Source organism: Rattus norvegicus, chromosome 4 (assembly GCF_021556685.1).
Source record: "Rattus norvegicus strain SHRSP/BbbUtx chromosome 4, alternate assembly SHRSP_T2T, whole genome shotgun sequence".
NCBI lineage: Eukaryota > Metazoa > Chordata > Mammalia > Rodentia > Muridae > Rattus > Rattus norvegicus.
This window is the reverse complement of record NC_141537.1, coordinates 4,185,925-4,199,507: the sequence shown is the minus strand read 5'-3', so window position 1 is coordinate 4,199,507 and position 13,583 is coordinate 4,185,925. Positions and strand designations below refer to the sequence as shown.

Here is a 13,583-nt window from a genome sequence, read left to right as displayed (position 1 = left end):
CCCAATCACAGAAAGACATACATGGTATGCACTCATTGATAAGTGGCTATTAGCCCAAATGCTTGAATTACCCTAGATGCCTAGAACAAATGAAACTCAAGACGGATGATCAAAATGTGAATATTTCACGCCTTCATTGAAAGGGGAACAAGAATACCCTTGGCAGGGAAGAGAGAGGCAAAGATTAAAACAGAGACTGAAGGAACACCCATTCAGAGCCTGCCCCACATGTGGCCCATACATATACAGCCACCCAATTAGACAAGATGGATGAAGCAAAGAAGTGCAGACTGACAGGAGCCGGATGTAGATCGCTCCTGAGAGACACAGCCAGAATACAGCAAATACAGAGGCGAATGCCATCAGCAAACCACTGAACTGAGAATAGAACCCCCGTTGAAGGAATCAGAGAAAGAACTGGAAGAGCTTGAAGGGGCTCGAGACCCCATATGTACAACAATGCCAAGCAACCAGAGCTTCCAGGGACTAAGCCACTACCTAAAGACTATACATGGACTGACCCTGGACTCTGACCTCATAGGTAGCAATGAATATCCTTGTAAGAGCACCTGTGGAAGGGGAAGCCCTGGGTCTTGCTAATACTGAACCTCCATTGAACTAGGCTGTTTGGGGGAGGGCGGCAATGGGGGGAGGGTTGGGAGAAGAACACCCATAAGGAAGGAGAGGGGGGAGGGGGATGTTTGCCCGGTAACCGGGAAAGGGAATAACAGTCGAAATGTATATAAGAAATACTTAAGTTAATAAATAAAAAAATAAAATAAAATAAAGATAAAAAAGAAGAGCAGTATGTGTTATCATAAAGCTAGGTTCTTTTATTTAAAGATTCTACCACATAAAGAGGAAACATATATTCAGACATACCTATGCCATACTTTACAGAGAAGATAAATCGAAAGGCAAGAAATACGTGTATGTAAACTTATCTTTGGGTCCAATATAGTTTTTAACATCAATATAATCTAGAAGTAGATTAAAGATAGTTTTTACCTTAGGGCCAAGGAATATTTGTTAGGACCAAATTGGGATTATCTAAGGATCCAGCTTGCCACTATCCTTGGACATGAGGATAAAGGACCCTGTTTATTCCTAACATCCTACCTGTATAATTATGACAAATTACACATGAAATATCTTTTTTCCTTTTCCTGGTCTTATGCCAAAATATCTGACAAAGACTACTTAACAAATAAATGTCTTATTTGAGATTAGAGTTCATGATACAGTGCACAGGAGAAGTAATAATATACAGCTAGTACCCACCCTCTATTGTCAGCAAATAGGTGAATGCTGATGTTCCTATACATAGGTGGAGTCTTTCCCCATTAATCAATTAAATTCAGAACCCACATTACAGATATTTCCTGAAGTTTGCCTCCTAGGTGATTTTAGATCCTGTCAAGTTGACATCAAAATTAATCACCGTGATGAGTATAAATAGCCATGAAAAGAATAAAATAAGAATTTGTTCTTCCAGTATTAAGACCATGCTACAGATAGACGTGTTTCTTTTTTTTTTTTTTTTTTTTTTTTTTTTTTTGGAGCTGGGGACCGAACCCAGGGCCTTGGGCTTCCTAGGCAAGCGCTCTACCACTGAGCTAAATCCCCAACCCGACGTGTTTCTTAAAATAAATTCTTTTCTAAAACCAAAAAAGTCCTGAAAGCTCAAACCATTTATGCCTTCCAACTTTTGTAAAAACATACAAGATTAAACTATCATATTTTAAGTAAATTTTTATTGCAATATAATGATACTTTCTCCATGTTACTTGATAAACCCTAATTTTTTTCTATTTTTGTGAGTGTAGTGTTTTTATTATCCACTGTTATTTGTAGAAATTTAGTGTTTACTTAGTGTGCATTCCTTTTGGTATAGGTGTTTGTAGAAACTAGAGGTTGCCATACAAAGTCTTCTTCATTTCTTTCCTACCTTATTTGTTATTTATCTATTTAAAGTTTTACTTCTTTAATTAAAAAATAAAATTACAGAAAATACATTTTGGTTATATTTTTCTTCTCATTGAAATCTACACAAATACTCCAAACTTATCTACAAATCTGTGTTTATGCTTTTTCTAGAACTCAGCCTTTCCCTTTCTTAAGAATATAAAGCCTACATAAAAATCAACTAAAAATAAACACAAAAGTAATAAGACAAAATAATACCCAAACAAACAAAATAAGACAAGGTATACACAGAGACACACAAAGAATTGTAGAGTCAACAATGTGCTTCCCAACACTCCAGGGCATTTTTTTTCCTTTCTATTGAGTGAAGTTGGTATACCATGATACTCCTTTGGAGAAAATTGGTTTTCAGTTTTTCAGCAAGTTTCAATCACCAAGAGCTTCTTGCCTGGGGATGAGACTTTGTATATATGTTTCCTTCTCAGTGCTAGCTTTTTAATCTGGTTTGAGCTTGATGTAGAACTTGTGCAGGCTGTCAGAGTTCCTATGACTTCATATGTGTATCTGTACGATTGTGTTTTGAAAATAGGGTTTCTTTGAAGTCATCACCTACCTCTGGCTCTTTCATTCTTTCTGCCTCCTCTTCCATACAGATGCCTGACATTTTAGGTAAGGGGTATGATAAAAAAAATCTCACTTATGATAGAGAGCTCAAAATTCCATCACTATCCGAACTCTATATTAGTTCCCTTCAACTGAAAGAAAGCTTCTCTTACGAAGGCAGAACATGCCACAGATCTACACCTATAACAACAGTACATTAGCAGGAGCCGTTCATTTTATTGCTATGTTCCTTTAGAATAATAAAATTATTGCTTTTCTCTAAATGTATGTGAAAATACACACACACAAACACACTCATATATATACATATGTATATACATATATACATATATATGTATATACATATATACATATATATATATATATATATATATATATATATATATACAGGTTTGTGGCTACTTTATCAGCGTCAGATATGAATTCTGTCTCACAGAGTGGGGCTCAAATACAATGTAAAAGAAAAGAGGTTGTTTATTCACACATTTATACCACTATTAAGTGAGTACATTTTTTAACCAACTGACTGTTATAGATTATAGGGCTTATATCTAAATATGTTTTCCCTTCCAGCATCATAAACACTAGTCAATAGGAATGAAACATTTATCTGGCCTCTGGCTCTACTTCTCCATGTTTGACATTGTATGTTATTCTCAGCAATATCCTTTTATTATCATGTTGTAGAGAGTAAATAATACCCAGAAGAATGGCCTGTGATGGGAGGTGTGATCTATGGTATCGTCTTTCATCAATGATTTAACAATATGTAAGGCATTCCTGGCCGAACGTTTTACATGTTGACATATGATATCTATTTAGAACTTCATCTTTGATGACTCCATCTATCTTCCTTTCATATAATGTGTGTGTGTGTGTGTGTGTGTGTGTGTGTGTAGCTTAGGAAGTTTCTACAGAGGTAGTGTCCCAAATGTATATTCAAGGGGTGTTTATAGCTACTTGTCTGTCACAGTATTCCCTATAATAGCCTACCACCTCATCCCTGTCCCCCTTTAATCCTCTTATTAAGGTTCCTCTTTATCTCCTCTAAATATCCTCTTCTTGAGATAAGTTTTCATAACAGAGGCTGTATCTTGAAAGTTGGTTAAACTGACTATTCCTAGCACACAAGAGCTATTTCTGCTTAACTTCCTTATTTTCTCACTGGTAGAATTAGAAATTTTTTAGTTGTCCTCCTTTTTACACTGCATACTGCTTGACTACTTTCTTTTGTGAACTTGAAACAAACTAGGGTCATTTGGGAAGAGGAATCTTCAACTGAAAAAAAAATGTGCCCATTGCCAACTTTGGCAGGGTCTTCATTCTTGTCAGTTTTTTCATAAGGCACAGAAGGAGAAGAGCATTGGGAGAGGATACGACTTTTCCTTACAAGATACAGGGATAAGACTTTGTCTTATGAGATATTTAGGGTTGCTGTGTAATAATAAAAAAATTTACTTATCTAGACTAAATTACCTTGCTACTGTAGCTGAACTGCCTAGAAACTGCAAGTTTCTGGCACTTAACACCTCTTCCTAAAACAGCAAGGGATTAAGTAAGTAGACTTTGTGCTATCTCAGCAGGAACTGCACAGATCGAACTTTCCACCAGCTAGTCAGTAGTTACAGTAAAAGGGGGGTACTTTGAGAAGTGAATATAATATTTATTACTAACTTGTAAAACATTTCTTATGAAAGCTATCTAAGGGGAAAAGCAGAAAGATCCTGAATGGGAAAAGGGAAAAATTCTCTTTCGCATCTTTTTGTCCTAAGTACTTATACAACTTTCAGAATACATGATCACATGTTAAAAATTTCATCACATATTCACACATGAAAGCAAATCATAAATGACATAGAAGTTTTACAACTGAGAGTGTTTACATGCATAGCCATTAGGAGTAATTATCTAGTTAAATATCCACCACCTGTCACATCTTTACAGGTTCATGGAGAGTTGAAAACCATAACTAAGCTAGTAGTGGAGTTTTGTATAGATTTACCCAGACGATATTTTATCTTCTTTTACCTATAATATATTGTTAGTTCCCTTTCCGTGACCTTAGTTAATTGTATTGACAATCTCTTGGAAAGTGTTCTGAGTAATAGAACGTATGGTTACTGTCTAAGAATCAATTACTTGGTGACACATGGGAGACTGACAGAATTCTCATTGCAATTTTGACTATCAGAAAGGGATCTACTAGCAGTACTACTATTAAGAGAGCTTAATAATCACTGATATTTCAGTAATTCTTCTAGGATTATCCTTAAGAATTAAGAAGTCATCTATTTGTCTATAAAGCATCACTGCAAGAGTACATCTTCATAGATCTGCAGCTATCTGCTCAAAGGGGTTGGGCTAGTACCTAATGATTGCTATATATGTTTAACAATAACAAGAAACATATACTAATATCAGGAAACTTTCCAAAATGAATTCTCTTGGACTTTGCCTATAAAGCAAAACTGTTGCAGATTATAATCTGAAGCATATCTCCTACTATGGATTCTGACAAAAATGTTCCCAAATGACTGGTTCCTGGCCCTTTTCCTTGTAAAGAATGAGTATTGGAGTTAGGAATATTGTGGGGCCTCACCTTGACAGTTTATTTTGGGTTGTAGAAGATAGCAGGCTGAGAATGCCATGGATAACAAACAATTAAGCAGTGTTTCTTCGTGTTGAACTAGCAAAATTTCTGACTTTTTAGTTTATTTTTCCATAGGACAACTTTGTAACCATGTCAGTTAGAGAAATGCTTGTTGGCTGCTTAAGCCTTAGCTGTGTAGATACAGTATGTCTAAACTTCTATTTCTGCTTGAACTTACTATTTCCAGAAGCCCAAATCATGTCATGATACAAAAAAAAAAAAGAAATGAATTAACAATTTGAAGTAACATTTTAAATCAGTTGGAAACATTCTAAATTATGATTATCAAAACACATTGATTTCTGTTTAGGAGGAGACATTTGAAATTATGAAAAGTAAATAGCAATTGCCACATTCTAAAAGCTCTTAGTCGACATGGGGTAGGTTTTATTATCAGACCTTAGAAATTTCAAATCCTGACTGTAAATATAATTTACCAAGTTTACAGAGAGTGAAAACAGCAGTCTTCAGAATTACTCAGAAGTGATGATAAGAGATAACCTAGTGTGCAAAAGAATTTGCTGCAGAAAGAAGAGAATTCAAGTTTCTGTGCCCGCACTTTAAAACAGTCATGGTTGTATACAGCTATAACCCCAGTGCTATGATGACAGGGAAAGAATTTCTGGAGCTTGTGCACAGCAAGATAGCATCAGTATAAGTGAAAGGCTTTGAATTGGGAAAATTGTGTAGAAAGTTATAAAAGAGGATACTATTTACTTTCTCTGTCTTCTGCTTGAACACATAGGCATGAAGACATAGACAGAAAGACAGACAGACAGACAGACAGACAGACACACACACACAAAAGCACACCATTATCACACACACTAATTCTTGGTGGTAGTGTACTGAGGAATATTAAATTAAAAATTTATAACCTTGAACTCATGAAAATGTCCACTTGACCTTTATAATTGCCATTGATCATGAATACTATTTTGTGAACCATGAATCCACATATGTACAATAAATCAGTTGTCAGAATAAAGAAAGGACATGACATATTAATATTAGAAAATTTAAAAAAAACATTAGTTTATTATTTTTTGGGGTGTGTGTGTGTGTGTCCTGCATGTGTGTGTGTTCACGTAGGTCTTCTGTTTCCACAGCATGTTTATAGGCCCGATGGCCAATTTAAGTATTGGGTCATTATCTATGGATTCCTATGTTTAAAGTGAGGGTGTTAAACTTGTTCTTCAAGTCCTTTTTCCCTCTTGCTGGCCCAACATAATTGTCAAAATTTAAATTAATTTCTTATAAGCAATTGATGAAGGTTATTTACTCATCATGAAGTTAGAAGTTCATATTGAAGCTCAGCAAGCCTCTGGAGTGACAATTCCATTTTATGTCAGCATAGGAGACTTGGCTATCATTTGATAAGGGCTTATGACTAGTTATATTAATATTCATAGAATGACCAAATTTTTTGATCCTTGAAGAAGTTACCATTAAATTGGAAGACAAAGAACAAGAGCCAAATAAGTCCAGCAGCTACTGAGATGCAGTCACTGACTGAGCTGAGTCTGAGCAAACATCAAAGAAACAGTGAGCTGTACTGTAGCCTAAGTAACGATACAAGCAAAAGCACTAAAATTCCTTGAATGAGGCATATAGGTATGGGAAAAGCACTTCAACCTGGGACTTCACTTGACTTAGGCTGCATAAAAATCTACCTTCCAGAAATATACCTAACAATGAAGTTGCTCACCTCATCTCACCTGCATGAAGCTGTATACATATCAAACAATGGACTAAGACTCCCTGCTCATAACATTGTTTATGAACTTCTCTTTCATGATCAACTTCCATTCAAAAGTTTTCAGGAGCATATCCACATACTGGAGGGAGAAATCTGTTTCAACTGGCCTGAGACAGTTTAGAATATACACTCAGTAAGTCGTATTGAATCCTCTGGAACAACTTTCAAGGGAAACATCCTGTTTAATGTCATATACCTAGTGATAATGAATATGCATTTGATTAAATCAAATGCATCATGGAAACTGATGTTCACAGTTAATTAAGGCTTGCCTAATCAAAAAAGTCAATCAAAACTGAAATATCCACACTGAACTCTGAGTAAACAATTCCTCCTTCTCGAGAGGTCCACAAATTAAAGCTACACTGAATACCAGTGTTTCTCACTTTGTTTTTGAATAAAGTTTCTTTGTCACCTTGCTCTCTATGACTTCTTGTAATAAGATGAAAACATCCTGGAAATACCTCACCTAGACTGTAACCTCAGATAAAACTGATAAGCATCTTCTTCAAATAATGACACGAATTATGGAAGCTCCAAAAGAATTCTCCTGTAACTTTCTTGTAAGAACTTCTAAGAATGACACAAGCCATGTCTAATCTCATGCCTATTCAATGAAATTAGAAGTTATAAAAAAATTCATCCTAGTATTGTTTTTTGTACCAATTTCAACTTTTGATAATGTCACCTACAATTAAGCAAGAGGAGAATCCTTAATGAATTTCTCTAAAATACAATTGCATGCCAGATAAAATATTACCTCTAGAATGAGAATATTAGAAAAATGCTTATTTCTGTGTTACTGCATTGAAAATGTAATTTATACCCCTTTGTCATTTTCAAAATGCAGATGTTCATAGTATACATATTAGATTATGTGGACTATTAATAATAATAAAAGTTTCTAACAATAATTGAAGAACAGAGCCAGTACTTTGAGACAATAATGCTTCTGTCACCTGTAATGTATATAGTTTTTGCTATAGGGACACAATGATTTCTACATATGAAAGTCTAAATGCTCCTCAGCTCATGCTTTCTGATTTCAAGAAGTGAAAACTTCAGTAATAGCTTTTAACTTCAAAATCAAAATGAAAACAAAATGCATGAACAGAAAGAACAGAAGGAAAATAAAAGAAGGGAAGGAAGAAAGCATGGAAGGAAGGAACAAAGGAAGAAACAAAGGAAGGAAGGAAGGAAGGGAACAAGAAGAAACAGGAAGAGATTTGGTAAGTTGCTCATTTGACAGGCTACATGCCAGTATGTAAGACAACCTTGGATGAGTTCCAAAACTGTACAAGATCAGGCATGGTTGTTCGCATCTATAATTTATTGGTGAATATCAGACATTCAAAGACATCACTGGATATATAGTGAGCTTCAGGCAAGTCTGGTGTTTATGAGACCCTGCGGTAAAAAGAGAGAGAGAGAGAGGGAAGGAGCTAGGGACCTAGGGGTAGAGGAAGAAAGGAAGGACTGACTTCGAGCCATAGCGACTCAAGATGGCAGCCACCACAGGCTCGGGAGTAAAAGTCCTTTGAGATTTCCGACTGTTGGAAGGGCTGGAAGAAGGCCAGAAAAGAGTAGGCAACAGCACAGTTAGCTAGGGTCTGGAGGAAGATGAGGACATGACACTCACAAGATGGACAGGCATGATAATTGGGCCTCCACGAACAATTTATGAAAACCGAATATGCAGCCTTACGATAGAGTGTGGGCCACTCTAGTATCCAGAAGCATCCCAGTGTGTGAGAATTGTAACAAGAGTCAATATGAACGGTGTGAGCAGTTCCAATGGAGTGGTGGATCCACGATCCATGGCAGTGCTTGTAAAGTGACAGAATTCCCACAGCATCAAAGCCATCCTGCAGGAACTGAGATGCTTGATGATGTCAAAAGAGAACATGAAGCTGCCACAGCCACCAGAAGGACAGTGTTACAGCCATTAGTCACCAAGGCCCGGCTTCCCTTCCCCATCCAACACAAGTCTTCATTTTCCACAGTAGTGAATTTTCTAGATCCATCTGTAGACCTCAAAATACTGGAGAGGAAGCCCCACTTTGACTTCATCCTGAGACACTGCTCTGATACTAACTTCTTGTCCATTTGAAATACCTAAGTTGTGCTGTGTAACATCATCTGTCGAGTATAACCACTGTCTGCCTGGTTGAACTTATGGGATCAATAAGGTGTGTTGAAATCGGTTTCCTTTGGGAGCAGTAAGCACAGCTAATGCAACTGTGGACAGACACTTCTCACACAATCACCTGCTGCTGGCACTTGGCCTGGGTATGCCTTTGCCTGGCCCACCTCTCGGATTTGAGAGTGAGCAAAGGGAGTCTTTCTCTTTCCCTGAGGGTGTGCTATCAATTCCATTACCATTTCCAAACAGCTGGGTGTGAGTCTAACTAAGGTTTTCTTCAGTCATTTGCCATGAGCCAGAGCACTGAAAGGACTGCAAGGGATATTCACACTGAAATCATCACTCACTGATTTCAGGCAGAAAATTTGCCCCCCCCCCCCAAAGAGGCACTGCCTGGCTCAGCACTGAAGCAAAGCATGCTAGGGCAGCAGCAGTATTTCCCTGACAGACCTTCAGGGACATGCATATTCTCCAGCCCCACTCCATCCCCTCTTAGCTAGCTCCTGTCCATCCCTCCCCCTTCCCCCACATACAGGGAGTAGGCCTCCTGTGTGTGTGTGGTGTGGGGGGGAGATGGAAATATCTCTTGAGAGTTCGGGTCTCCCAAACAAATATTTAACTAGAAACTTCATTTATTTCCTTTATTTCATTGAGCATACAGTGGAAGAGGGGAAAGGAACAAGGAAACTAGGCCAACTGGTAGAGCTCTGTTCATTTTGTTTCAAAAAGGAAAAGTCAAAGAAACAACACTACCTGGTTTTCATGAAAGGAACAGAATGTTAAAAGTTGAAACATCGGCTCGCCACGTAATACTTTGGCTTTTAATAAAAGGGCCAACAGATCTACCTCCTATTTGGTAAAAAAGAGAATAAAAACCCACAAAAACGTTCTGTCAGCCAACTTCCCTTTAAACCTCTGTTAAACAGGAAGACTGGTTTTTTTAAACATCATTTTAAATATTTAAATATGTATTTGTGTGTCTCTGTGTGTGTGAGTGCCTGTGTGTGTATGTGTGTCTGTTTGTCTGTCTGTCTGTCTATCTGTCTGTCAGTGTCTTCTGTATGGCGAGGATGTGCTGTAATACTCAGGGCAGTGTGGTCCAGGGCCCATGGGTGATGCCACACCGCCTCCCCAGTCACCTTCCCTGCAGGGCCTTCCCAGAGGTCCCATAGCCGGTTTTGGCCCACCACCACGGTGGAAGGGCGCCCAGCGGAGACCAGTCACCGACTGGGGGTGGGGGGCGATCACCCACCAAACCTACCCTGGATCCCACCCAGGCGCCCCACCACATTCCGCCCCCGCCGCCGGAGTGCCCGCCGACCCCCCCCCCCCCGCCGTTGGGAGGAGCGGGGATGGCGACAGCGGGACGCGTGGAAGGGGAAGAAAGTCGCGCGGGTGGAGGGGTCGGGAGGAACAGGGAGCGGGAAAGATCCACTGGGCTCACTGACACAGCCAAAGGCGTGCCGCCGGGTTGAATCCTCAGGGCGGACTGCTCTGGCCCCACCCGTTTACCTCTTAAAGGTTTCACGCCCTCTTGAACTCTCTCTTCAAAGTTCTTTTCAACTTTTCCTTACTGTACTAGTTGGCTATTGGTCTCGTGCCGGTATTTAGCCTTAAATGGAGTTTACCACCCGCTTTGGGCTGCATTGCCAAGCAACCCGACTCTGGGAAGACCCGGGCCCGGCCCGCCTGTGTCCCTTACCGGCCTCACACCATCCGTGGGCTGGGCCTCGATCCAAAGGACTTGGGCACCCCACGAGCGGCGGTGGGGAGTGGGTCTTCCGTACGCCACGTTTCCCCCGCCACGGCTCTTCCCTGTTCACTTGCCATTACTGAGGGAATCCTGGTTAGTTTCTTTACCTCCGCTGACTAATAAGCTTAAATTCAGCGGGTCATCAAGTTTGATCTGAGGTCACAGTCGAGAGGGGAAGGAGGAAAGGAGGGCGCGCGCGCTGCCTCGGGCGGACAGACGGAGAGGAGAGCGAGAGGGTGCCGGGGTCCCAGGCCGGGGCCTGCGACCTCTCTACCCCGGCCAGCTCCCACATCCCGGGTTCAAGTTGCTTCAGCTCTTGGACGCCGCGGAGTCCCGCTGGCTGGCACCCAGATGGTCGGCCCCCATCAGAGGAAGGGGGGAGGAGAGGTACCTGAGACAGGCCCTGTGGGTGCAGTATGGTCCCTACCCAGCTGACACTTGCAGGTCGCTCTCTCTACGTGCACTGGCGGGTGCACGGTGGCGGTGGACGCACCGACCCAGTGGGAAGGGCCCGCCTCCCACCAGACCGGAGGCACAATTACCGACCCCAGGGACGCGGCCCCTCTCGCGCCCAGGCACCCGACCAGCCCACACCGACGCGTCCACATGGTGAGGAGAGCAGGCGAGGACAGGAGCGGGAGCAGCAGAGCGAGCAGGAAGGAGCCACGAGGAGGGTGGCCGGCGCGCGGCGCCAGTGGATGGGGAGGATGAGGCCCGCCCAGAACCACCGGGCGAGGACGACCGCCAGACACCGCCCCCGTCTGTACTTCGGGAGACAGAGGACCTAGGGGAGAGGCCCTGCGAGCAGAGTCCTAGCCGCGCGCGACGCGCCCATCCCCCCCACCCCCCCACCCTCGCAGCGGCAGCGAAACTGCAGGGGGGCGGCAATTGATCCTCAAGTGACTCTCAGACAGGTGTAGTCCAGGGAGGAACCCGGGGCCTCAAGTGTGTTCATAGTGTCCATGATCAATGTGTCCTGCAATTCCCATTAATTCTTGCAGCTAGCTGCGTTCTTCATAGACGCACAAGCCAAGTGATCCACCGCTAAGAGTTGTATCGGGATCTGGGGTGTGAGCAGACTCGTATGGGTGCTAACAAGGGCACAAGCTCCCACGCCCGCCCCTGCTGCACCGGAAGAGAGGGGCCAATGGCGAGGCGGTTCCACCTCAGGCCGGCCAGTGGGAAACTAAAGGATACATGTGAAAAGAAAAAAAGACAGGGTCCGGAACGGAAAGGGGGGACACACGGGACTTGGGACGCCGCGAACCCAGCACCCGGCTGCGTCGGGCAAGGGAGGCGAGGTTGGCGGCAGTGGAGGCGGAGGCGGGCACACGGGCACACGGAGGTGTGGTGTGGATGGAGGCAGAGGAGGGAGGGAGGGAGAGAGAACGGAGGAGGTCCCTTGATGGACCGGACCGGACACCCTCCCTGCACCGCTCAGTAACAATCTCCGCTTTTCCCGGAAAAGCTCACTTGGCCGGCTGGCTGTGGCACAGGCCACAATGGTGACCAGGACCCGGAGATGTGCCTCCCGGTGAGAGGGAGTGACTCACACAGGCCCAAGAAAGGACCAGACACCCCCTCGGCCTTCTACATTAATGATCCTTCCACCGGTTCACCTACAGAAACCTTGTTACATCTTTTACTTCCTCTAGATAATCAAGTTCGACCATCTTCTCAGCCCTCCAACAGGGCCATGGGCTGATCAGGCCTCACTAAACTATCCAATCAGTAGTAGGGAAGGACGGTTTGTACAAGGGGCAGGGACTTAATCAACGCAAGCTTATGACACACACTGGGAATTCCTCTTTCATGGGGAATAATTGTAATCCCAATCTCCATCATGAATGCGGTTCAATGGGTTACCCACGCCTGCAGGTTTAGGGTAGGCACATGCTGAGCCAGTCAGTGTGGCCTGCATGCAGCCCAGGACATCTAAGGGCATCACAGACCTGTTATTGCTCAATCTCAGGAGGCTGAACACCACTTGTACAACTAAGAAGTTGGGGGAGGCCGACCTCTCGGGCGTCGCATAACTAGTTAGCATGCCAGAGTCTTCTTCCTTATCAGAATTAACCAGACATATCGCTCCACCAACTAAGAACAGCCATGAACCACCACCCATGGAATCAAGAAAGAGCTATCAATCTGTCAATCCTGTCTGTGTCCGGGCTGGGTGAGGATTCCTGTGTTGAGTCAAATTAAGCTGCAGAATCCACTCCTGGTGGTGCCTTTCTGTCAATTCCCTTAAGTTTCAGCTTTGCAACCATACTCCCCCGGAACCCAAAGACTTTGGTTTCCCAGAAGATGCTTGACTATCATGGGAATAACGCTGCTGCATCACCAGTTGCCATTTGTTTAGTTATGTACCCCCATTTGTTTTTCTTTTGCTTTCTCCATTTCTCTTTCTTTTTCTTTCATTGGGGGAGGGGATTTTTTTTAATTCACATTTTAAATATGATTTTCCTGATTTGCCCTCTAGAAACCGGCTATTATTTCCCCTCATGCCTCCTGTTCTGAGGTCAGTTCCTCACTCACCCACTCACTCCTTCCAACCTGCCCATTCTGACAGTTCCCTACACTGGGGCATCAACCCTTGACAGGACCAAGGGCATTTGCTCCCATTGGTGCCTGAAAAAGATATCCTCTGCTGCATATGCATATGGAGCCATAGACTCATCCTTGTGTATTCTTGGGATGGTTGTTTAGTCCATGGAAGATCGAGGGC

The 13,583-nt window shown here is 42.5% G+C and overlaps 2 pseudogenes; both read right to left on the bottom strand.

The window, feature by feature from the left end:
- Nucleotides 1-11,755: 11,755 nt before the first annotated feature.
- On the bottom strand, nucleotides 11,756-11,908 carry LOC120102624 (5.8S ribosomal RNA; annotated as a pseudogene).
- Nucleotides 11,909-12,451: 543 nt separating this feature from the next.
- LOC147994643 (18S ribosomal RNA) lies at nucleotides 12,452-13,349 on the bottom strand (annotated as a pseudogene; the record flags this gene model as incomplete).
- Nucleotides 13,350-13,583: the final 234 nt, after the last annotated feature.